Genomic DNA, 26,952 nt, shown 5'->3' on the forward strand with positions numbered 1-26,952 from the left:
TTCTAAGACACTGAGCTGCGAGGGAAAATGAGTCACTCTTCATGTTGGTAGTATTATGTCTTACACCCCCATTGATAATATCATAATAATTTACCATGACTAATGTTAGTATAATGAGCCAACATAAGACATAGTGATTTGTCAGTTATTATTTAATATTATCATTTAGGAATATTAGAATCCAGTACTATTACTTTTCTCATAACTTGATTGAATTGAAATGTAATTTTAAAATAATAAGTAAAAACTAAATGGTATGCATTTGCAATGAGATGGTTATAATTATTCCCACTGGTTGAGAATTTAATACTAATGGTAGCTTTCAGTCTGATATCTCAGACATGTGATTACCTGTGTGTATTCTTAGAAGAGATATTGAATAGTCATCTTCTAAAATAACATCTTACAGATATGTTTGAATCTAGAAATTCATCAAGCTTTCCACACCAGCTTATGCTCTATTCTCTTTTCTGAAGTTCTAGTATATAATATCTTATTAGAAATTCTTGGTAGCAGATGTGTTTAATAATTTGTAATCTTCTTAAATATATACATGTAATACATTAATTAAAGTAATTTTTCTGCAGGATGTGCAATAGCAATTCTGAAACTATTTTATATGTATAGAGGGATGAGCAAATAAAGAAATGTATTGCAGATAATGTGAACTATGTTTGTCATTGCTGGAGAAAGAAGTGATAAATATAAGTATTACTTATAACATTTTTCATCATTTAAAATAAGTAATGAAAAGGGGAAGGCTAAACTAATCCCTGTGATAATTATAATCTGGAGTATCAGCATGCTATATATACACACACACACACACACACACACACACACAATACATACATATATATCTATGTTTAATCCAATGAAAGGGCCAAGTTCCAATGATACCCCAAAAGCAATGAGCACAACTAGTGTGCAGATCATGGTTTCTAAATATGTTTTTTTGTTTTGTTTTGCTTTTTTTTTATTTCAGAGAGAGGAAGGGAGAAGGAGAGAGATAAAAACATCAATGATCAGAGTGAATCATTAATTGGCTGCCTACTGCACACCCCCTACTGGGAATAAAGCCTGCAACATGAGCATGTGCCCTGACCCAGAATTAAAATAGTGACCTCCTAGTGTGTGGGTCAATGCTCAACCACTGAGCAACATCATCCAGGCGAGATCATGGTTTCTAAATACTATTCTCCCATAAAAAGAATTGGGGCTACTTAGAGAAGTATTTAATTCCAGAGCTATTGTAGTACAAATATAAGGTAAGGCAACAATATATTTTGGTGCCAGAAATACAGAAGTGTTTCGAAAATCATGAGATAATATCAAAAAGACAAAGGAGCCAACCTGAAGAAACTCCTAAAGGCCAAGCTGGAACAATTTAAGCAACAAAATAAATAATGCTAGTTGAATAATTATAGAATAAAGTATTTATGAATTCATACTTATAGAAAATAATAATTGGATAATAAATGTGGGAGAAAAGTGACATCTTTGAATTATAAAATAATTCAAATTTAAAAGTATAGGAGAAATAAGGCACACATCAAATCACTATTAAACAAACATCAGATTAATCATTATTTCAGGCCAGTTCCACCGAGGGATGATAAAAATCAGGGAGCAAAGTTTAAAAATAGGACATCTGCAGAGTCATAATGCATCTCCCTTAAATTACTCTTAATTATAAAAATAATAATAGCAACTTTACAGTGGAGAAACCTAGCAGACAGCAACTTCAGAACATTATCAAGTTTAGTATCACCTGTAATAGACATGTCAAGATTATGGACCATCTGATATGATGCAACATCACTTCTGTTGTATTCTTGTAAAAAATGCAGAGTTTCAATATAATCAGAAAATAGTAGACACATCCAAACTGAAAGACATTCCACAAAGAGTTTACTAGTTCTTTAAAAAATGTAAATAACATGAAAGGTAAGGAATGACTAAAAGCAATCACAGAATGGAGAAGACTAAGGAGACACAATTTTACTGCATACAGTAAATTCTTCACAACTTTAAGAATTAATTAATAAATCAACTTAATTGTTCAACAATGGTATTGAGTTTTTCTAAATATTGGTTGCATTTTGTTAAAAAAAATTGGAAGTCTTTAATTAAAAATATTCATCAAATGTGGCTCAAGGACAATTCAGCTTCCAAAGATTTTAGGGAAATGTAATTATTGACAATCTTGCAAACAGTCAGACAGTATAATCTATCTCTGTAAAAAGCAAGGGAGCTAAACACATGCAATAGAGATAAAAGGGTATACATGAATGTTAAATTACAGAATTGTATTTTGGAGTGTCTCAACTTCTGATAAAAATATTTTAATGGAATTATATTTCTAATGAATAAATTTCTATTCTGCTGTGGGACTGAATGAAATTGAGAAGGCTCCATATAAACTGGGCAAAATATAGTCACAGAGAAAACGGATTTATGAGACTTGTCTTATAAGAATACTTTTGAAAAAAGGTACTCTAAATAGAGACCGAAAGTGAATACAAAAATAAATAATTGGACTTAAATATCTATGCATTTAAGTATAAAACAATGATAATTTATATTGTTATGAATATTAAATATTATTACAAACATTATTAAAATAATCTTTATTTTCCCAGGATACGTTCTGAGCTTACTAAATGCCTCAACATCTGTAGAGTATTTATGACTTAAAACTATTATTTTCAGTAGAGAAAATTCAGTTATTAGTGTCTATAATACCAAATTTAGTAACCATTCAATTCAACTTTAAATAAGATTGCAAGCAATTACATAAAACAAATATGACTATATTGAAAAAAATGTACCCTTCAGAGTAACAATAGAGTATTACTGAAATCATATTAGGAATAGACACAATGAATAAATTTAGTGACTATGCATCAAAATTGCTTTACTTCTTAGTACTGGCTGGTGTCGCTCAGTGGTTAAAGCATCAGCCTGTGCACCAAAGGTAGCAGATTTGATTCCCAGTTAAGGGGAGGTTTGAACCCTGGCCCAGTTCAGGGGCATGATGGGTCTCTCTCTCCCTCCCTCCCCCTCTCCTTCTCTCCCACTCTCTCTAAAAATAAATGGAAAAATATCCTCGGGTGAAGATGAACAACAACAACAAATTATTGTTCTTATATGATTTTTAATGTTTTATTAGTAAATATATTTTGTTTTAATAATATTATGTGTTACCAAATGTGAGGTTAGCATTAAACAAATAACCACATGTATAAGCAGAGACTCAGTGCATATGTGTGGAATTGAAAAAAATAATCTCTAAATTTCATGTGTATTTGTTTGATATCAAGTTTTATTTGTAAAGCTATCTCAACAATGTACTCAAATTTCCTCCAACTGGGTCCTCCTTACCAAATAGTTAAGAGATGTCTGAATAATTTGGGAGACAGAGGGTGATGAATAGCTGCATATTATTTATGCATGAGGAGCACCTCCTCTTTTAGAAATATTATCCATATAGATCTATTCCTTTTTTACATTACATGCCTGATTGAACTGCCATGCTTATTTCAAACATTTCTGCCTATTTCAGACACAGAAATGTTGCCAACAGCTTTCTTTATGATCCTTTTGGCCTTTCCCTGAGGTAAACTAGGGTCAAATTTCATTTATCGCCTGACTACTGTGAGGCTTGTTCTGATCAATACATTGAAATGGCCTCCTGAGGTCCCAAGATATGAGCTCATATATCTAAATAACCACAGGTCCCTCAGCAAAGCCTGGAAGGTTGTGTATTTGTACATAAAATGAAGTATTTCCTGAAAACTACACACTGTTGCATTATTTGCCTCTTTAAGCACAGGAACCACTAATTTAGACCGATAAACTGGGGGAGATTTGGGAATTGGGTTAAGAGTCACAACACTCTCGCATTTAAAAAAAAAAGCCTCAGTTTCCTACATCTAGATAAGTTATGCTATACTGTAAAGTAGGATACTATGGGGTTGCTCAAAGATATCATTGGAAGAAACAGGAAATTTCTTGGGAAATGAAAAAAGTTTCATATCTCACTAGAGGTCATGATTGCTTAGGTGCATCTGTTTTCAAAAGCTCATCAGTTGCATGCATAAGGTCTGTGCATTTCATCATGTGTAATTTCTTTTTTCTCAATAACAAAATACAGTTTAACCTTCTTGGAGATTCCAACAATTAAACTACCATCAAAAACTTGAAAGATGTGGTGACAAGGATCCCTCTAGCATTTCCGTTTAACTCTTCAATAGGATAAGTATTGGAAAATTTTATCTAATAAAGAGGGAATATGCAAATTGACTTTCACACCATAACAGTCAAGATGGCTGTGCCCACAATGGAGGCAGGGATTCCATAACACAAGATAACTGCGCCCACAATGGATGTCAAGTTCCCGTAATGAGCCTTAACGAGCAATCAGCAGGGACCTGAGGCTGCGTGGTGCTGGGCCAGGGGAGGGGTCCAGAGGCTGTGCCCCCCACCTGTTGGGGCTTGACGAGGGACCTCGGGCCACGCACCTTGCCCTGGTGCCAGGCTTGGGGACGTCAGACCGTACCCCTCTCCCCGGCACCAGGCTGGTGGACCTGAGGCCATGCCCCCCACCTGGCAGGGCTTGACAGGAGACCTCAGGGTGCACCCCCTTCCCCAGTGGGGCTTGACAGGGACCTCAGGCCGCACCCCTTGCCCCAGTTCTGGGCTGGGGGACCTCAGGCAGCTCCCTCCACCCTGGTGCCAGGCCGGAGGTCCTGAGGCCATGCCCCCTGCCATGTGGGGCTTGATGGAGGACCTCAGGCCACGCCCCCCATCCATGGAGCTTGATAGGGGACCTGAGGCTGTGGCCCCTGCCTGGCACCAGGCCAGGGGACCTGAGGCTGTGCCCTCTGCTCTGCGGGCCTTGACAGGAGTGGGGCTGGCCGGGTCTGGATCTTGCCCAATGGGGTTGAGGCCGGCTGAGTCTGGGTCTCATGTGATTTTGAGGCACCGCGGGTGGGCGGGGACTTGACTCTGGGTCCCGCTGCACAATTCAGACTCTGACAGGAGGAAGATTTTCATATAAATTTTACTAATTTTCTTTCATCTCTGACACTTCTATTATAGAGAAAGGGCAAATAGCGATATTACAATATTTCCTCTAATTAATTCCCTTTTAACATTCACAAATTTCATGCTCCGGGCCACTAGTCCTGTATAATAAAAGGCTAATATGCTAAGTGTCCAGTAGTCTGGTTGTCCATTCAACCAATCAAAGTATAATATGCTAATAATATGCTAAGGCCTCTCAACCTCTTGCTATGATGTGCACGGACCACCAGGGGGTAGAAAGTTGCCTGGTCGGCTAGTCTCTATGACGTGCACTGACCACCAGGGGGCAGATGTTCCAATCAGTAGGTTAGCTTGCTGCTGGGGTCTGGCAGATCAGGACTGAGTGAGACAGGCCAGACATGTCCTGGCACCCTTCCATGGTCCCTCCCTGGCTGGCCAACCTCCTGTGTCCCTCCCCGGCCCTAATTGTGCACCCATGGGGTTCCTCAGCCTGGCCTGAGCCCTCTTGCAATCCGGGACCCCCTCAGGGTATGTCAGAGAGCCGGTTTCAATCCAATCCTGCTCAATGCAGGATCTGCCCCTTGGTGGTCAGTGCACTCCAACGGGGGGAGCACCACTCAGCCAGAAGCAGGGCTCATGGCTGGTGAATGCAGCAGCGGTGGCAGGAGTCTCTCTTGCCTCCGTGGCAGCAGGCCTAAGCCATCTGTTGGACATCCCCCGAGGGCTCCTGGACTGCAAGAGGGCGCAGGCCAGGCTGAGGGACCTCCCCCCGCTAGAGTGCATGAATTTTATGCACTAGGCCTCTAGTAATTATCAGAAACAACAATTGTATCAGAATTACTATTTTTACTATGCAAATTATTCTAGTTCCTAGCACTTAATATTCAGTTATGCCAAAGCAAAACAATCCAGTTCCTAACACCTGAAATGCATCTATTCTTCTGGAAACAGTTTTCCTCCACTCTGGTAACATTTAACATCAGAAGGAATTTGCTTTCATCTGAAATATATTTACATTGTCCAAAATTATTTACATGGACCAAGTCCATATAACTGTTACCAAAAATGTTATGCTGTATCATAACTTTCAGAATACTAAGCCAATAAGAACTAAAACATAGAAATGATCATCTGTAAAGAGGGTTAAAGATAAATTACTGCACACCCCCTACTTTAAATTACAAAGAACCACTACACAATAAATTCCTATATTACCCAGTATTCCATTTGTATATTCTTGCAAAATGAAAGGAAAGGAAAAGGTGTATATCTTCTAGATACTCTTACTAAGTAATATACCACCTCTGGTACCTTCTAATTCACTTTCCAGTTTTAAGTGAACCATAAAGCAAGGGAATACTGTCACATGCTGCAGTGCAATTGACCCTTCCCATTGGCTCCTGAAGCTTTGCAGGTTCAATTGCCCTTAATAATTCAGTAACAGACAGAGTTGCAATACTAACTCTACAAAAAAATTTTAAATATAAAGTCATAATATTGGTTCCTTACTTTTGGAGGCAAAGCTATGCTCACAAGTAACTCATCTTTTGAGAACATTTCTCCTTTCATTAATATTAAACAAACAAATAAATACAAGTTATATCTGTGGTAGCTCCAGAGAGTTCCAACTCATTGTAACAAACTAAGTCATGAATGAATCACTATGATCTTGGAAATGGAGTCTTTTGATTAGCTATTCCTGAGTCGCATATGCCCCTGGAGCTTGGAGTCAAACATAGACCTACCTGACTCAAGTGGAAGCCAAGTCAAACATGGAAGCAGTTTAGCATTAGCAAAAAATAAGACAAAAAAATTAAAGCAAGTTATCTTCAGGTTTACATTTACCTGTCATTGAACTTTTACTGATTAGTGAGATTCAAAATCATGTCTGCTGACCCAAAATTGTGTCTGAAGAGTGTGTTCTTTTATCTTAAAGGTGAAAGGCAAATAAACACTTCCACAGACACTCACCAAACTAAATAATTAAAGAAAATTTCCACCCATTTTCACACTTTTTATAACTCTGGGCCGTACTATTTTTCCCAGTTAAAGGAGGAATATTATCCTAATCTACTCTTTTGATCATTTTTCCATCTCTTGTGCCCTTCCTTGGTCTCCTTCTTCTAAAGCAGTGGTGTGGCATGCCAATGAAACAAGTTCTTGTTCTTACCCTGGCAAACAGTTTAGGATAATCTGACTGGCATCTGAACACCTTTTGTGATTCTAAGCAGATAAGAGCCGATGTAGTCATGGAATAGCATGGCATGTTATTGACAATACCTTTTATATTTTATTTTATGACTTCTTGCTATACAACATTAAGTGACTTTTTAACTTGTGGATTATACTAAATAATTCATAGTCATCTAGATGGTGAAAGTAAAAAAAAAACACAAAAACCTGAATATATTTAATCAAGGCATAAAGATTTTAAAATTCCATCATTTCATTGAAATTTATATTGAACAAACGTGGCAATTATTTTGATTATAATTGTGTTAATTACAATAATCTGTACAAATTTCTGAAAATTCAAAATCAAACCAAGTATATTGTGCTTGATAAGACAACTTCATTTTAACTTTAGCTGTTTCAAAGACATTTTCTTATACCTTTTTAGAAATTTAATAGTTTCGTAAAAAAAATAAAACTTGCATAGTCTCCATGACCACGACAGCATGATTGCTATGCACACAGTCAATTTAACAGAATAACCCAAAATAGTTTCCTGAAGGTATGATTCTTTTTCCAAGGGTTTAGGAGTACAACATATAAATATAATAAACAAGATCTCCCTATTTTCGTGTATTTTTTTACTTAAAATAGGCTACATTATACATGAAATCAGGCATATCCACAGACTGGGCTGGAAGCCAGTAGGTGATATCAGGGTAAAAAAAGATTATTTCTTGATAACAGGAATCTTTGGTGCTACTGTGTAACATTTATTTTAAAGATGAAGAAACACTAGAGTGATTTTAATAGCTGGGAGAAAGGCATGAGGAGAGGTTGAAGGAGAGCAGCAGGAAGGAAATGGTTGTTTATGAAGTTCTTTCATTGTGTTTGGCTTAATCTTCCTTATTTACTGAATTTTCTCAGCAACATTTTGAGGTTGCTGTTATTCAATATTTATTTCATGAAAGCTAAAGCTATGTTAAGTAACTTCCCAAAAGGTTTCAGAGTTAGAGTGGTCAGAACCAAGAAACAAATGGCAAATGAATTATTGTTTTTACAGCTGATACCAAAGTTCCTCTTGAAGGAGAATTTTCTTGTTAAGGAAAATGTTTTTATTGGCCAATGAGGGTAGGAGACACTGCCTTTGGGAATACATGGAGGCACAGCTCAAACCACAAAAGAAAAATAAAATTTAAAAGAACAATGCTTCCTATTAAAAACAAAAAGTGAGAGATCATTGCTTTGGTGTGTTCGTGAAAGGGAGGTCAAGAAAGGAGAAAAACAACAGCAACGACAAAGTGTAAACAAAGATGGAAACCAGAGTTGTAACACTGGGCTCCATATGAGCTGAAAATCCAAGTAGAGGAAACTGGGTAGATAAATTAACTTTGAAGAGCAAGAATTTGAGAGTTTCGTCGTAGTTGTGAGGGTTTTGTGAAATTTGAACATGAGCCTGAATTTCAGACCTGGCGGAATAGTGTGCAATAGGCACATATATGTGAAAGGAAAAAGCCTTGAGTTTGAGGCCTCTCCATTGTTCACAGAATTTGTTCTTTTTGTCAATTTACCTCTATCTCCAGGTCAGAAAAGGTCATTTCACACCTTTCTTTTTCTAGACTTTTTTTTAGCTTAACACTAAAGAAATAGTTTATAAAAAAGCATGATTTAGGTAAATTTGGTGTTAACTATTACTAAAATAGTTCTGAAAATTTAGACTGAATTAGTGAACATCTTAATAAATATATTTTTAAATAAAAAATATGCAGTTCTATTTGTTTCAAATAAAGGGTTTCTAAGTAGAGACTAAGTCAGCTTGGTTCAATAGATAAAATAAATATGTAATTAGGAGCACCTGTTTGGTTATAAGCACGCATATGTTGTAGCCCATAAACTGAGATTATTCTCTTAAGAAACATATGCCCCATGGTACTACTTACAATATGAGTCTCTTTAGAAAAAGAATTTGTTCAAGTATATGGTATTGAGTTCCTGCATTTTATAATGGGATATATGTAATGCCATATATGAAAGACCATGAGATATATATCCAGGAGAATATGGTTCAAATCTTCACTCAGCCACTTTATATCCATGTGAACTTGGGCAAATTTCTTACCTCTTCTAAGACTTTGTTTCCTCTTTAAAACTGGTGTTTTCAGCTATCTAACTCTGCATAATGAACCACTCCAACTGAGAGGCTACAGCCCTGTTTTCTTATGCTCATAATTGGATGTGAGAGAAATTTGGATTTGGCACAAGAAGATTATGGTCTCTCATTCATGATATCTGAGACCGCTGCTCTGGCTTTTACTGGGCCCTGATGACCTTTCATGACCATGCTGGTGACTGTAACTTTCTTGGTTTATCTCCATGGAGCCTCTCATCCTTTAACCTCTTACTGTTGCATAAGCTTTTTACATTTTGTCAGAGATGTCACAGCATCTGCCATGGTGACTGGTTTCCAAGAAACAGGAAGTAGAAGCTGCCCGGCAGGCTAAGGGCTACAATCAGAAAAGGCCTGTGGCTACTCCCACTGTGTTTTTTAGTAAAGAAATTACAGGGCCCCACAAGACTCAAAAATGTGGAGAATAGACTGGATACTGTGATGAGAAGTGACAAAGGCATATTGCAAAAAAAAAAAAAGTCCTATAAGAGATATGGTGCTGGCTATTTTAAAAGAATCCTATATAATAAAAGCCTAGGTGATATCACGCCCTCATGTGACATCATCGCAAGATGGCCACCACAAGATGGCTGCCACATGATGGCCAGCTGGGGACAGCAGTTGTGGGTGATCAAGCCAGCAGGGGAGGGCAATTAGGCATCAGTCAGGCCGATAGGGGTGTGGTTAGGGGGTGATCAGGCTGGCAGGCAGGGGAACCGTTAGGAGCCAGCAGTCCCAGATTGTGAGACGGATGTCCGACTGCTGGTTTAGGCCCGATTCCGCAGGGATTGGGCCTAAACCAGCAGTCGGACATCCCCCAAGGGGTCCTAGATTGGAGAGGGTACAGGCCGGGCTGAGGGACACCCGCGCATACACGAATTTCATGCACCGGGCCTCTAGTATGACATATAAATGGATAATGATGCCTATTGAATGAGAGTTTTGTGAAGTTTAAAAGATGTATCAGAGTCTGGCACACACTAATCAGTCAATAAGTGATGGCAGTTTTTATTAGATTGAACAGCTCAGGTTGGATTATCATAAATTCTCAAATAGTAACATTGAACCTAAGACTATTAAAAAATAGTGTGATTTGATTGTAGTGCTAAATCAAAATGGAGAGAAAATTTAAATAGCAGAATTCTAGTATGAAGTATCTAAACCCACAGCACAAATTTTAAAACTAAGAAAGAAGAGAAGTGGACAGTCATGAGGCTAACTGACATGGCCAGCTCTCTAAGGGTTGGGAGGTAGGGAATGGTTGCAAAGGATAAGAATTCTACTGGAGAAAACCCACAGTGATGAGTACCAAGAAATCAGGAAATCCAAAGATGTTTAGGAAATACCAGTTTTTAGATTTTATTATGGAAAAACTCCAAATGGGGGTGACCAGGGACAGAAATTGAAGTAGGTGGTCCCGGAGTTAGCTGTTTGGAGTTTGTCTGAATTAGGTCTAGATGGCAGTATTGGGTATGGTGGAGCTGTTACAAAAAACATCTGGCCTTCAAACTTAACATTATTTATTGAGATAAATATCTCTGTCTTTTTTATTATTATTATTTTAAACCAACAACCAAGTCTAATGCAAGATTTAGATGATAAGCAGAGCTGAAATAAATATTTGGCAAAATGATAGCCTCAGGTTTTAGCCTATCCTATTTATTAGTATCAGACAAATGATTCCATTTATTTCTGATGTATTTTTGTATTTCAAAATTCTTCTTTGTGTCTTTTTGACAAATTATCATTAAGATAATGATAATTTGTCAAAAAGACACAAAACTGAAAGAACAAGAATAGCCTGATTAATGTGAACTGTTCTAACTCATCAAAGATCAAAATAGGTGGAGTAAGTTTCTCTCTTTAACTTTCTCTGATAAATCTAGGTAAAGAAAGGATATTTCAGGCGTGTGAGTCACATTGTACTTATATCAGCATCTACATTTGTACTTGTGTTGGGTTGCCACAGACTTGAGGAAGTAAAACATTTTTTGTTTCCCGTTTAGTGCTAATGTATATGACTAATGCACTAATAAATATTGCAAGAAAATCAATTGTACTTCCTAATAGTAAGGTGAGCAGCAATTGCATTTTATCCGAGGTCATAGGAGATTGAGCGCTAAACCTGAAAAGGCATGATTCTAACCCTGACATTTCATTATTTCTTGGGATTTGTGCATCATCCTTAATGTACAGTTAATGTAATTTGAGGTTATGAATCTTTTTTATAGTCTTTCTTTATATCCTTAAAGTAACAAATCTCAAGTTGTGACTAGAGCTGAAAGCATTCATAGAATTCTGACTAGAAAAGTAAACACTTGGAAATTTTTATTATTCTTGGGGAAAATGTATACATCCTATTTATTTTTCATTTGAATATACACTTTGGGTGAATAATGTCTTACATATATTTGTTGCTAGTAAAATTCTTAGAATTGGCCCCATTATTGTTTCTACAAGAGAAGCATGGCATCGAAATAACGTGAAAAAATAAACAATCAAATATTAGTTAAAGCAGCAAATGCAATATCATTGTCTCAGGACTCTCTGTGCCCACTGAGTTGTATTCCCAGTATCATTTAAAAATGTCTCAGCATCTTACATGACCAGTCCTAAGAGTCAGCCCAAAGAGAATATACCGTCTTCAGAGGTTTTGAAACATACACAAAGGAACATTTTCCATTCATTTTAATTAATGGTACTAAAATGTTCTTCCTCATAAAAAATTAACTGTTTCCTTTCCTACATAAAATACAAATATTTTTTTCCCTGTGGTGTACAGGTATATTCACATTTGGGAAACATGTGTATCTATATGTATGTGTGTCTATGTGTTTAACTGTTAAGTAGAAGTGTTTCTTTGAGTACTATATAATTTTTGTTAAAATTCACCAACCAAAAGATCAAAAGAGACATTATTGTACTCAGGCAAAGTTGGTTTGTTTAACTATCTTCAGAAAGTGAGAACACACACCAGGGGGAATTGGGGGCGGGGTAACACAGAAAGGAGGAGTTGGGAGGACTTCTAGGGCTTGTAGCACTATTCACTTTATGAAGATATTAAAGAAGTAGAACGAGTTCTGGTTTGAATATTGTGAAAAAGTAGAGAAATGTGTTGATTTGATGTTTTAATATTTTTTTTTATCTAGGAGGAAGGAGGATTAAGTCAGGGCATAAGGTGACACTGATTTAAAAAAATATATTGCTGGAAAAATATTAGTCATGTTTGCAGATATGTTATGGTGTTGACTTTATCCTGTGAAAGCAAATGTTTTCATTCTAATGATCTGATTCTTAGTTTTTCTCGCTCCATTATTTTGCAAAAAATACAGAAGACATTTTAGCTCACATCATATATTTTTTAGAGGGATGCATTTGTAAAGATTTCAAAATCCTTCTGAAAATCCAAATTAAAAATATATCTCTATTTTTTATTGGGGTTGGGGGGAAAGAAAGAGGATATCTATAATAATTTCAACAATAAAGATAAAGTAATGTACACTGAGTAGCCAGATTATTATGACCACCAGACATTTGTAGGCAAATTAACTGTAATTTCCTACTGAAGTTGCTAGAGGACAAGACCATTATAAATAGGGAAGCAGGTTGTTTACCATGACAATAGAAGTGATTTTTTTCTGAAGATATGGGTAAACAACGTGATTTAAATGTCTTTGAACGTGGGATGGATATATATATATATATATATATATATATATATATATATATTGAGTGGCCAGATTATTATGACCACCTGACGTTTGTAGGCAGATTAGCCGTACACTGCATCATATGGGATATGGAAGCCGAAGGCCTGTTCGAAAACCTTTGCTGTCGGCAGTTACCAAGATAAAATGTCTCCAATTGGCACAGGAACACAAGGATTGGACAGTCGAGCATTGGAAAAAAGTCATGTGGTCTGATGAATAATGTTTCAAGTTGCATCATGCAGATGGCAGAGGGAGAATTTGGCGGAAACAGCATGAAAGCATGCACCCCACATGCATGAGTACAACCCTTCAAGCTGGTGGGGGCAGTGTTATGGTTTGGGGCATGTTTCCTGTCATGATTTGGGTCCTTTAATTCATGTGGAACAATGTCTGAATAGCACAACATACCTAAGTATCATTGCTGATCAAGTTCATCCTATCATGTTGATGGCGTGTCCCAATGGAGGTGACTTCTTCAAACAAGACAATGCATCGTGCCATGGTGCTCGTATTGTGCAGGAGTGGTTTTAAGAACATAAGGGAGACTTTACCTTGCTTAGGTGGCCCCCACAATCACCAGATCTCAATCCAATTGAGCATTTGTGAGACAAAGTTAAAAGAGCCATCAGGAAGCTGGTTCCACAACCATCAAATCTCACAGAACTGGACAGTGCTATTCATCAGGCATGGTGTCAGATTGCTCGCATCGCCTTTCAACATCTGATGGAGTTAATGCCAAGAAGAATCGCTGCAGTATTAAAGGCAAAAGGTGGCCCAATGAAGTACTGATGGAGTGATCATAATAATCTGGCCACTCAGTATATATATATTAGACATTGATTATATATACCACAACAAATCATCTTTGTAGTTACAATGAGACTTATTCTTATAATAATGCAGATATTCCTAGGATAATAATTTGTTGTACTATTCAACTTCTGTATTTGTAGAGGTTTGTTTTAGGATTATGAAGGTTACAGAATACTATTAATCCTAAACCTAGGCATATGGAAGTTCAATGCTGAGGCCTCTGATATCACATAAAATAACCCAAAAGACAATTTGATATTTCCTATATTGAAAAAGTCAAAGAGGAATTAAAAAGGACTCCAATTCATCTGCTCTGATCAGTCCTCACATAGGCACCTCTAATAGCATCTGAGGCCTTCCATATGGACTAAAATGCCACCTTCCTCTTCCCGCCTTGTCCTTTCTTTGCTCTTCTATTTTTCAAATATATTTCATCCTTAGTGTTTCGAAACTGCTCCTTCTACAATTTGACAGAGAGCAATATGCCTCAGGGGGTGATAGCACATTGAATGTATTTTTTTTAAAGGATATATAGATAAAAAAATAAAGAGAAAGCAATTACAAAACATCATCATGATATATGATCATTTCAGAGTGAGTTCCATGATTTCAGGAAGTTATCTACTTTTGCTCACTCTTAGAACCTCATTATCTATTCCCAGTTCCTGATATGGTGTAGTATTCAAAACATTTGTAATATGAATAAATCAATCCATGATGAAGAGACTGGGTCAATGTGTCATAATAGTGTACTACGTTGTAGTGATAACAGACCCCCTCACCTCAATGATTTACAACAAGAAAAGTTTATTTTTTATGTAGTCTATGTAACTATCATAAGTTGGCAGCGGATCTGTTTAATTGACTACTTTCAAAAATTAGAGCAGTGGAAGAACTCTGTCCTGAAAAATTGCCAACTGATAAGAGGAAAAGGTTGCTGACACTTATAATTTTCTACCACATTTCATTGGCCGAATCAAGTCATAAGACCAAAATTAACAATCAGATGAGAAGAATAGCAGTACCTTAGAATAGGTGGAGAACAATGGGAATGACTCTGTAATATTCCCCATTTGGCCTAGCTAATACAAAACATATTTTAAAAAAGCAAATCAGAAAGAGACTCATAAGCTCTAGGCCTCTACAAGATGATGACTAGAGAGTCATTTTAGAATTGATTTCAGTACTTTCCACTGCTCTGTTAAACTAAAGGATCATATGCAGACATTCATAGATTAAAACAGGGTTCTTTGAAAACTCCGTATAATCACTTGCATTCTAAGTAATTTTGGGATTTAGACCTTCTTTCATATTTATGGAAATAAATCATATGATCCTTTTCCATATTCTCAGTAGGAATGACAGAGCTCCCAAACGTCAAGTTTTGAAGTAATTGGAGGGATTAAACACAGCTAATTTGAGAGATTGAAAACACAGATATCCCACAGATAACCTATTCAGTGTGCAGACAGTTCAAAGAAGCTGCATCTTATTGCTAAAGAAAGTACCTCCCAGTGTTTAAAACGCGACAGCCTGTCAGAGCCTCAGTAAAATTACTGGGAAGCTGACACATTCAATAACATTCCTTCCGTCTTTCATAACCACACATGGTTGAGAATAAAGTTTGAACCAATTTGAATGTTTTACTCTTGCTGCCAGTAGCAGTCATTTTCCTATAAAGCAGTCTCATTGGTGACTCCAGTGTTAAAGAATGAGAATGTCAATAAAGGTTGTGCTAGATGAGCTTAATTAACAAGGTATTTGACAATTATTATAGTTCAAATATATAGCCAATTCAAAGATAATGCACTTATGATGCTTCTCTTACTGTTCACAATAAAAATATTGTGTTAAATAACTGCCTGTCTCCACATGATAGTCATCCTGAAAGACCTGAAGAAGCCTCACCTTTTGCACGATGTCCTTTCCATTCATTCTGGATCCCATTGATCTCTTTTTTATGCACTGCACTTTAATGTGTGAACAACTGATACTGTTATTTAATGATGTACACCATCTGGAATTGTTCCCCAGGTAATCTAGCTTCTAAAAAAATTGTTTCTCTCTCCACTTTTAATTACACTGACAGTGGCAGAAAGAGCAGCCACCACAACCTTATCTCTTACTATTAGGAATTGACTGTGCTAGACTTCTGGTATTCATTAATTAGTAATACATACTGTTGAGATGTACAGTTCCAAGCATAGTTTTATTCTTTTGGAATATAGAGGTGGACAACATACTCAGAGCCCTTATACTTGATATTAATACAGTATTTAATTGGCCCAAGGGCTTTGCAAGATTGGTGTTATCTTTCTTTGTAGATGAGAGAAGTTGGATAAGTAGAGCAGGAATGGGTGACTTTCTCAGGTCGAGCTGCTAGTCAGTGACAGAGGATATTAGTTTGTTTGGACAGACATAACACTTAGCTTTTCACTGTGTGCCTAATAAGTGTTAGCTGACTGTGGGCTCCATCGTGGTCTGCTGCATGTTGGCCGGTGAATCTCATCCTCAAAATGACTGTTCTTTTCTTCACATTCTTTAAAACAACTTAATTGAGGAATAATTGATATATTAAAATACTGGACATATTTAATGTATACAAATGTGAGTTTGGAGATATGCCTATACTAGTGACACTGCCCCCACAATCAAGGTAATAAACATATCCCTCACCTCCAAAAGTTTTTTTTCTTTGCCTGTTTGAAACCTATACATGTTTCACACTCATACACGAGAGAGAGAGAGAGAGAGAGAGAGAGAGAGAGAGAGAGGAGAGAGAGAGAGAGAGAGAGAGAGAGAGAGAGAGATTTAGAATTTGGCTCACACAGAGGTTGGCAAGTCCACAGTTTGAAACCTGGGGACTCAGAATAGTGGAGATGCAGTTTGAGTCTGAAGTACCCTGTAAGCAGCATTTCCTATTCCTCAGGTAACCTCAGCCTCTTTTTCTTAATGCTTTCAACTAGTTGGATGAGACCAGTTCACATTGTAAAGAGTAATCTGCACTACTCAAAATCCCTGACTTAAATGCTAAACTCACCTGAAAATACCTTCACAACAACATTGAGACTGGTGTTTGACAAATAGTTGGGTGCTATGGCCTAGTCAAGTTGACTCATATAATTAACCTTCACACAGAGCATAGTTTCAGAGGCAGGTCTATTTCTTCAAAAACATCTCATTTCTCCATTTTAACTTTCTGACAAGCACATGTTCTGCATATAGAGAAAGAGCAATACTACTCATTGAATGCATACAATAACAAATATTCTTCTTTTTCCTTCTCATTTTACATGGTGTTATTTATTATTCTAAGCTAAATTAGAACCTCAATGTGATAGAAGCATTTTGGTTTGTCTTCTGATACTTAATGAGAGTTATTTGCTATTTGCTACCAAGACTACCCAAGGCAAAGTGATTATAATCAGTTCCAAAGTTATATTTTGATTGTGATAAATAGATCAAATTTTGATTAATATTGAAGCCTGAGTGATAAATCTACTGTTCATTCCTCATTTACTTTTATTAGCATTTTAGTTTTTTAGATAAGGCCTAATTATTTCAACTACATTCAAAGAAACTGGTTTTATTAGAATTTTTATTAGAATAAAAATGACACACACATGAAATGTGTACTTTAAGGAGAAAAGAAAAAAAAAATGTGTTCTGAGAGAGGAAGACAGTGGCCAAGTAGGGAAATAACATTCACCATGACTCTCCCATTCATCACTCTTAAACCTCTTTGTTCGCTTGCTTGTTTTTTTGTTTATTTGTTTTTGTGAGTGTGTTTAAACTGTTTTTTTTTTCCATCAACCTTATATTCATTCTGTTAAGAGTGTGTGGAAGAACAGCTTAAGACCACTCAGTGGTTGCTCCTACTTATTCAGTGGGCTGAGCAGTGGGGGCTGCAGATCAGTGTTTGGGAGCAGGCTGAACGCTCCAGGCTTCAGGCAGGATCGCTTACCCTTTGGGACAGCATGGATGGACCTGGGAAATATTATGCTCAGTGAAATAAGCCACTGTGAGGAAAACAAGTATCACATGATCTCACTTATTTGTGGAATCTAGTGAACAAAATGAATTGACCAACAAAATAAGACACGAAGCAGGGAGGTATAGGACAGACTGGCATACTTCCATGTGGGGTTGGGGGAATGAGAAGAGATAAACCAAAGAACTTACATACTTATAAGCATAGCCTATGGACATGGGCAATAGGGTGGTGAAGACCTTGGGGTTGGATAGGGGTAGGGAGGAGGGGGGTAAAGGAGGGGTGGGAGATATCTGTGATACTATCAACAGTAAAAATATATATTTAAAGAAAAAGAAGGAACCTGAATCATTGGATAACCTCACAGAACAGGGCTGACTCTCAGCCTCGAATAGTTAGTTCCCTGTGAATTTTGATATGAGAGGGAAAACAAACAAACAAACAAAAAACCCAAAAAAGTCTACTTTTGACTTTTTAGCTCTATATTTTAGCATCTCTTTATCAGAGATGCTTAGTTTATTTCCTAACTACTAAGTCATTCATTCAACTCTATTTATGTGAATTCATATGACTTTTTAAATTTTATTTTTAATACATCTTTATTGATTTCAGAGAGGAAGGGAGAGGGAAAGAGAGACAGAAACATCAATGATGGGGGAGGGGAAAAGAGAGAGAAGCATCAACAATGAGAGAGAATCACCAATCAGCCGCACCCCTCCCCCCCGCACCCCATGTCCCACACTGGGGATCAAGTCCACAATCCAGGCATGTGCCCCCGACCAGAATCGAACCTGGGACTCCTCAGTCTGCAGGCCGACACTCCATCCACTAAGCCAAACCAGCCAGGGCGTATGACTTTTGTTTTTCATAGAAAAGTTTCCAGCTTTATTAAGATACAATTGACATATAACACTTTATAAGTTTAAGGTGTACAGAGTACACATTCATTTGATACACTTTGATTTGATACACTTATATATTGCAAAAAATAATCACCATAGCTAATACCTGCACATGTCTTATAATTACTTTTATTTTTTTGTGGTGATATAATTTGAGATCTACACCTTTAGCAACTTTCAAGTATATAATTCAGCATTAACTATAAACACTATGTGCCATGTTAGATCCCCATTTCTTTATCTTATCACTGGAAGTTTGCTCTCTTTGACAAATGTCTCCCCATTTTTCACACACACCAGCCCGTGGTAATGACCATTCTAGTCTCTGTTTCTATGAGTTGAGCACTTTTAGATTCTGCATATAAGTGATATCATATAATAGTTTGTCTTTCTTTTACTTGTTTCAGTTAGTATTATACCCTCAAGGTCCAACCATGTTGTTACAAACAGCAGGGTGTCCTTATTTCTCATGGCTCAGTAATATCCCATGGTGCATATGACTTTTTAACTGTGCAGAAATAAAACTCAGAATTTATCATTTGATATTCAATCTCAGCAGAAAAAAATATAGACCTACAAATGTGAGAAACAATCTGGTAATCTCTTTGGATTTATGCTACTTTAGTATTGGTCTCTCTCTCTCTCTCTCTCTCTCTCTCTCTCTCTCTCTCTCTCTCTCTCTCTCTCTCTTCCTTATACCTACAACACAGAAAGATTTAGCAAAGAATGGCACTGTTACAGCTAGCAAGGCTAAACATATTCCCTAAGCTGAAATCATGAATGGAGAAGAGCGCTTTTCCTGAAGAGCAGTAAAGGAATGGGTGGTCATGGAACATAGACTACATGACTGTTTGGGTCTGTTAAGTGTTTTCTAAGCATTGCTCGACCAAAATCATTTTTGCTGAGTCAACATATTATTCCTTCAAGATATAGCAATGACATGAAGATTATGAGAATAAAGCAATATTGCACCTAGGTAAGATAACGTGATTTTTGGAAGAAATCACCAGTTAACATTGAACCCAGCATACAGGAAACCTCCTAGAAGAGCGCCTGCCCACTATGCCTTCCCTTTGACTGAAGCTAGCTAATTCCTCTTGCTTCATTCTTCGTAATGGCTTTCAATTGCAACATTCATAGTGCACATTAGACTTATTTTATCTGGATCTTGCCTAGCTTGTTCACCTCATATTTTCCCACATACCCTTTGACCATTAGTAGCCCCAAATATTGACCTAATTTTATACATTTAAACAATTTATGGAAGAAAGTGTCAAGGCATTTTCTGCCTAGAATTTTTATATCTGTGGTTCCCTCTTTATGAAATGCTTAACACCTTACATCTGACTTCTCCATCAGACTTCTTCAAGTAGCTTTTCAAATGTCGCTTTCGCAAAGAGACATTGCCTCACTAATCAAACATACTCATTATTCTCTAATAATCTGTTCATTTTTCCCCTAATGGCACTTAACTGACATTATGATGGTTACATGCCTGTTTATTGTTTAACTGTTTCTCACGGACCTGTGAGTATTGTGAACACATGAACCACACCTCTGTTCACTACTGAACATGCAGAGGCTGATCCCATATCTCACCAATGGTAGGTATACAATAAATTTCTAACAAACTACAAGATTATAAAAAATTAATCAAACAAACAAGCAAAAAAGCAGAAAGAATCAGCAACATAGAAACCCTTAAACAAAATAAAAGGAGCCCTAACCGGTTTGGCTCAGTGGATAGAGCGTCGGCCTGCAGACTGAAAGGTCCCAGGTTCGATTTCGGTCAAGGGCATGTACCTTGGTTGTGGGCACATCCCCAGTAGGAGGTGTGCAGGAGGCAGCTGATCGATGTTTCTTTCATCGATGTATCTAACTCTCTATCCCTCTCCCTTCCTCTCTGTAAGAAATCAATAAAATATATTTAAAAAAAATAAATAAATAAAAGGAAACAAATTTTGGTAAACAGTTATAATGACTGATAAAAAAATAGCCATAACCGGTTTGGCTCAGTGGATAGAGCATCGGCCTGCAGACTGAAGGGTCCCAGGTTCGATTCCGGTCAAGGGCACGTACCTTGGTTGCGGGCACATCCCTGGCAGGAGGTGTGCAGGAGGCAGCTGATCGATGTTTCTAAACTCTCTATCTCTCTCCCTTCCTCTCTGTAAAAAATCAATAAAATATATTTTTTTAAAAAATTAAAAAATGCAGAAAATTTTTAGTTGAAAGACAATTTTTGGATAAAGTAGCAAAAAAACCTATATACTGCTAATTATGTTACTATTGAAGAGGTTCTCAAGGTTATCTATGAGAAAAAATTGAAATAAACCTTCTTTAACATTTATTGATAGTAGCACATCTATCACCTTCAGAATATGAGAATATTTTGTAATCAATAGGGGTAGAAGTCATATATAAAGAAGTTAGGGCTTGTATAAGAATCTGTGTCAAGTAAAGGAGTTTATAACAAAGAGACAAAAAGAGCAAAAACTATGTGAGAGAGAATGACAAAAAAAAAGGAGAGATTACTTTTCCATTTCCCTCCTACTATGTGCACAGTATACTTGATGGGTCTGTTATTGAAACCTTCATCCCATGGCCTGAGCCCTGATTTGACTTTAGGCATCTGTCTCTAGATTATAGCTCTTAACCATGCTCCGGCATAGTGTAATTTGATCTATGTATGATTAATACCAGGATCCCATCTTTAGGTCTAATTGAAAGAAATCGGTAATGGCCAGAAATGAATGGTATTATTTTACATTTACTGACAAAATCAAAGCTCCTAACTAGTATAAGGGTTAATGGCATCCACCTATGAAAAAAACAAAACAAAACAATTTACAAACTAAGCCTTGTATGATGAAAAATTATAAATTTTATGTTTTTTTCTTCTACATAGCATAACATCCTAGCTTCTTAATGTTTCATCCAAGAATCATAGGAAATAACATATGGCAGATATTACTATAACCTGACTTTCATATTATAGCCCCACTTGAGAGTTGACAAATGACACCAGTTAACATTGAACCCAGCATACAGTTAAAGTAGATTTCAGGACATTATTAAGGGTAGTTCTAAAAGACTGTTGATTTTCTTACTCTGTTATAATTTGAATAGTGTATCCATCTATCTAGTCCAGATGAGGATGCCTTCCATTTCTCTTTTTCTTTTTAAAATCAAATAGATTGTTACACAAAACAGCCAAACATAAGTGAATCTCATCAAAATATATACCAAGTTCCCATTTTACTGAATTAATTTGCTTCTTGAATTCTAAATGTTTAAACTATAGAACTGCTTCTTCTTTTAATTTTCAAAAACTGTCTGAACAGGCAAGACTCCTGGTAGTGTATTTGATTTAGTAATAGGTCCTCGTGAATGTAATTTCTCTTGGAGAACTGGTTGACGGATATTTAGAGAAACATATGAATATATTTCTAAAAATCTTCTGATTGATTCCTCTACATAATAAAATAGAAAATGATTCAATATTACAAAATAATATTTTTGTAAGCCCACTGTGTTCTGTCACTGTGGGGATATTTGCATGAGGATAATTTCTCTATTGCTAAGAGTTCATCTGTTCCTGCTGCTTATTTCTCACCTGAAGTCACAATTCTCTGAATGTGCATCATAATCATTTCTACAAAAGCCAATTTCTGTGTCACAAACAAAGGATTATGCCTTCAACTGAGAAATAAACAGCAGGAGCAAATGAAATCTAAAAACTATGTACCCCAGTTTATGGAAATGTCCTAATTAATAAAAATTCAACTGAAGAGAACGACTTTAAGTTCTGTATCAGCAGAATTATCTCCCAACAGAAGTTTTTCAGTTAGTTTTTCATGACGTTTCAATGTGCTTTGTACCGAGGCTAGTTAAACCTGGTGTATTCAACTGTTAATTATGCCAGATGTCTTTTCACCCTCCTGTTTATGTTTAGCAGTCTGTCCCTGTTCTATCATTTTTAATTATCTAAAGACTCTATGCGAGATCCATATAGAAGTAGTAACTCCTCCTTGGTATCCATTGGTAGTGACTAAATAAAGTAAAAAGACAACAGATGGCTATGATCTGCATTGTGGACCCACATGGAAACTTGAATGAACCTTAAATATCTGTCTATTAAAAATCATGTTCCGGCCCCTAACTGGTTTGGTTCAGTGGATAGAGCGTCGGCCTGCGGACTGAAGAGTCCCAGGTTCGATTCCGGTCAAGGGCATGTACCTTGGTTGTGGGCACAACCCCAGAAGGGAGTGTGCAGGATGCAGCTGATCGATGTTTCTCTCTCATCGATGTTTCTAACTCTCTATCCCTCTCCCTTCCTCTCTGTAAAAAATCAATGAAATATATTTTAAAAAACCCATGTTCCACATTTAATCAAAATTCCACTTGCCATTTTAGCTGCTTTGTCACAATGCCATAAATTATTACACTCAGAGATTATCTCATAATATTGGACTATATTTCAGGCTAATTTTTTGTATGGTTGAAATACTGAATAAAAAATATTGATTTATTGCCTACTATATCATTATTTTCAGAGGTCAAAACTTAGCAAAATATACCAGTTTCTGATATATTTTTTTTCCCTGTTAATCAGGTCAAGTAACATTTACTCAGCACCTAAAATTTGTCTGACACTGTAGTAGGAATAGAGACACCATATGAATGAGGCATTGTCTTTTTAAGAAGGATAAATGAGCAAGTGCCACTATAAACTTTTGTAATTTTATGAGAAATTTATTCAGTAGGTGAAAAACCATAAAAGGTAGAAGAATCCAATTCTACATGGGAGAGAGCAGAAAAGCTTTTTAATGGAAATATAGCAGAATCTCTATCTTCAAAGTTGAGAAAGATTTAACCAAGAGAAGTGTGGGCAATAATAGGGAGGAAATAAGTAGGAGAGGAAATTGTAGGCAGAAAGAGGAAAGGTACATTAAATAAGTTACCCAGGTTAAGTAGCATGATATATGGAATTAAAATAAGTATAGATAAATGTAATACTAATGTAATTGAACTGTCATGTGCATAAGAATCACCTGTAGGGTTTGTTAAACATGGGTGTCAAGGCCACAACCCACCCCCGTCAACATTCTAATTCAGTAGGTCTGGCCTTCAAACTGAAAGTTTGCATTTCTTTTATTTTTAATTTATTTTCCCTTTATTGATTAAGATCTTACAAATGTGTCCTTATCCCCCCAATGTCCTCTCATCCCCCCAATCCAGCCCTCACCCTCACCCTCTGTTGTCCACATCCATCGCTTATGCTTATATACATGCATACAAGTCCTTTGGTTGATCTCTCCCCCTCACCCCCACCCTCCCCTACCTTCCCTCTGAGTTTTGAGCATCTGATCCATGCTTCTCTATCTCTACATCTGTTTTTATTCATAGGTTTATGTTGTTCATTATAATCCACAAATGACTGAGAGCATGTGATATTTTTCTTTCTCTGATTGGCTTATTTCACTTAGCATAATGCTCTCCAGCTCCATCCATGCAGTTGCAAATGGTAGGAGTTCCTTCTTTTTTACAGTAGCATAGTATTCCATTGTGTAGATGTGCCAAAGTTTTTAAATCTATTCATCTGCTGATTGGCAGTTAGGCTGATTCCAAATCTTAGCTATTGTAAATTGTGCTGCTATGAACATAGGGATGCATATATCCTTTCTGATTGGTGTTTCTGGTTTCTTGGGATATATTCCTAGAAGTGGGATCACTGGGTCAAATGGAAGTTCCATTTTCAGTTTTTTGAGGAAACTCCATACTGTTCTCCACAGTGACTGCACCAGTCTGCATTCCCACCAGCAGTGAACGAGGGTTCCTTTTTCTCCACATCCTCACCAGCATTTGTCATTTGTAGATTTGTTGATGATAGCCATTCTAACAAGTGTGAGATGGTACCTCATTGTCATTTTGATTTGCATCTCTCAGATGATTAGTGACTTTGAGCATGTTTTCATATGTCTCTCAACCTTATGTATGTCCTCTTTCAAAAAGTGTCTATTTAGGTCCATTGCCCATTTTTTTATTGGGTTTTTTATCTTCCTTTTGTTAAGTTGTATGAGTTCCCTATAAATGTTGGAGATTAAACCTTTATCAGAGATATCATTGGCAAATATGTTCTCCCATGCAGTGGGTTTTCTTGTTGTTTTGTTGATGGTTTCTTTTGCTGTGAGAAGCTTTTTATTTTGATATAGTCCCATTTATTTATTTTCCCTTTAGTTTCCATTGCCCTAGGAGCTGTGTCAGTGAAGAAATTCCTTCGGCATATATCTGAGATTTTGCTACCTGTGGATTCCTCTAATATTTTTATGGTTTCCTGGCTTACGTTTAAGTCCTTTATCCATTTTGAGTTTATTTTTGTGTATGGTGTGAGTTGGTGGTGTAGTTTCATTTCTATCAGGTTCCCAGAGAGGCTGATGCTTCCAGTCCATGAACCACTCTTTGAGACACAAAAGAAACATGACTGAAACTTAGCCATGTCAGGTGAAATATGGTTATGACTGCAAGATATTTCATGTAAGTATGGAGAAAAGCATATAATAGATACACAAAAGATACAGAGAAAAATAAATCACTACAAATAATACTAAACAAAAGAAGACAGCAAGAGAGGAAGAAAATGACAAAACAATTCAAAAGATTTTTAAAAAATTAACAGAATGACCACAATAAGTCCTTACATACAGATAATTACTTTAAATGCAAATTGATTGATTTATCTAATGAAAAGACTTAGAGTGGTTAAATGGATTTAAACAAACCTAGAGATAGGCTGCCTATAAGAGACATACTCCAGATTCAATGACACACATAGTCTGAGAGTGAAGAGGTAAAGAAAGATATTCCATGCAAATGGTAACCAAAAAAGAGCAGAGGCAATCCTTTGAAAAAATAGACTTTAAGTTAAAAACTGTCACAAGAGACAGGCGAGGTTATTATATAATGAGAAAAGGGCCAATTAAAAAAGAAATTATAAATATATACACACCCAAATATATAAAACACCTAAATACGTAAAGCAAATACAGACAGAGCTAAAGGAAAAAATTGACAGCAATACAATAATATTAGGGGACTTTAGTATCCCAGTTTCAATAATGGATAGAACATTCAAATGGAAAATCAATAAACAGCCTAATTGAACAATATGTATCAAATTAATATAAAGACTTATACAGAACTTTCCAATCAACAGCGGATGATATACAAATTATTCTTAAGTACACATGGAGCATGACACAGTATAGATCACATGTTAGGAGACACTGTTAAACTAAAAAGCACTTACAAAGGAAAGCAAACAAACAATTCACAGGATGGAAAGACAACCTAGAGAATAGGAGAAAAATTTGCAATATTTCTGATCAGAAATTAACATCCAAAATACATAAGCAATTCATCCAACTCAAAAGAAAAAGAACAAATAATCTTTTTTTTTTAATGGCAAAGAAACTGAATAGTCAATTTTCAAACTGAAGACATTCAAATGGCCAACACGTATATGAAAAAGTGTTCAATGTTATTAATCAAAATGCAAGTCGAAACCACAACAAGATATCGCCTAACATCTGTTAGACTGTCTATTATAGAAATGACAAAAAATAGTAAGTATTGGTGAGGATGTAAAGAAAAAGGAACCCTTATACACCATTGGATAGAATTCTAATTGTCACATTCTTTATGGAAAACATGGAGATACCAAATGATAACTATGTGAACTGATGGATATGTTTGTGGCAGTGATTCCACAATGTATACATATATCAAAACATCAAGGTGTACATCTTGAATATATAATGTTTGCCAATTATATAACAATACAATATAAAAAATAAAATAGAACAAAATAATCCCAGCTTCTTCCAGGAAAATTATATAGTAATGAGACTATAATTAGTTCCTCTTCAACTGTGGGAGTTTGGACTCTAAAATTGTTCATGATAAGAACATTTGCATTTGAAGAACTAAAAGTTATAAGAGAGTTGGGAGAAGTGGCTATAATCAGTGACCACAAGAAAACTTTTACTTATTTGTTTCATTTATTTATTTTAATATATTTTTTGTTGATTTTAGAGAGGAAGGGAGAGGGGAGAAAGAGATAGAAACATCAATGAAGAGAGAGAATTATTG

This window comes from Myotis yumanensis, unplaced genomic scaffold, assembly GCF_028538775.1.
Source record: "Myotis yumanensis isolate MYYU_CA2020_CCGP unplaced genomic scaffold, mMyoYum1.0.hap1 SCAF_1, whole genome shotgun sequence".
NCBI lineage: Eukaryota > Metazoa > Chordata > Mammalia > Chiroptera > Vespertilionidae > Myotis > Myotis yumanensis.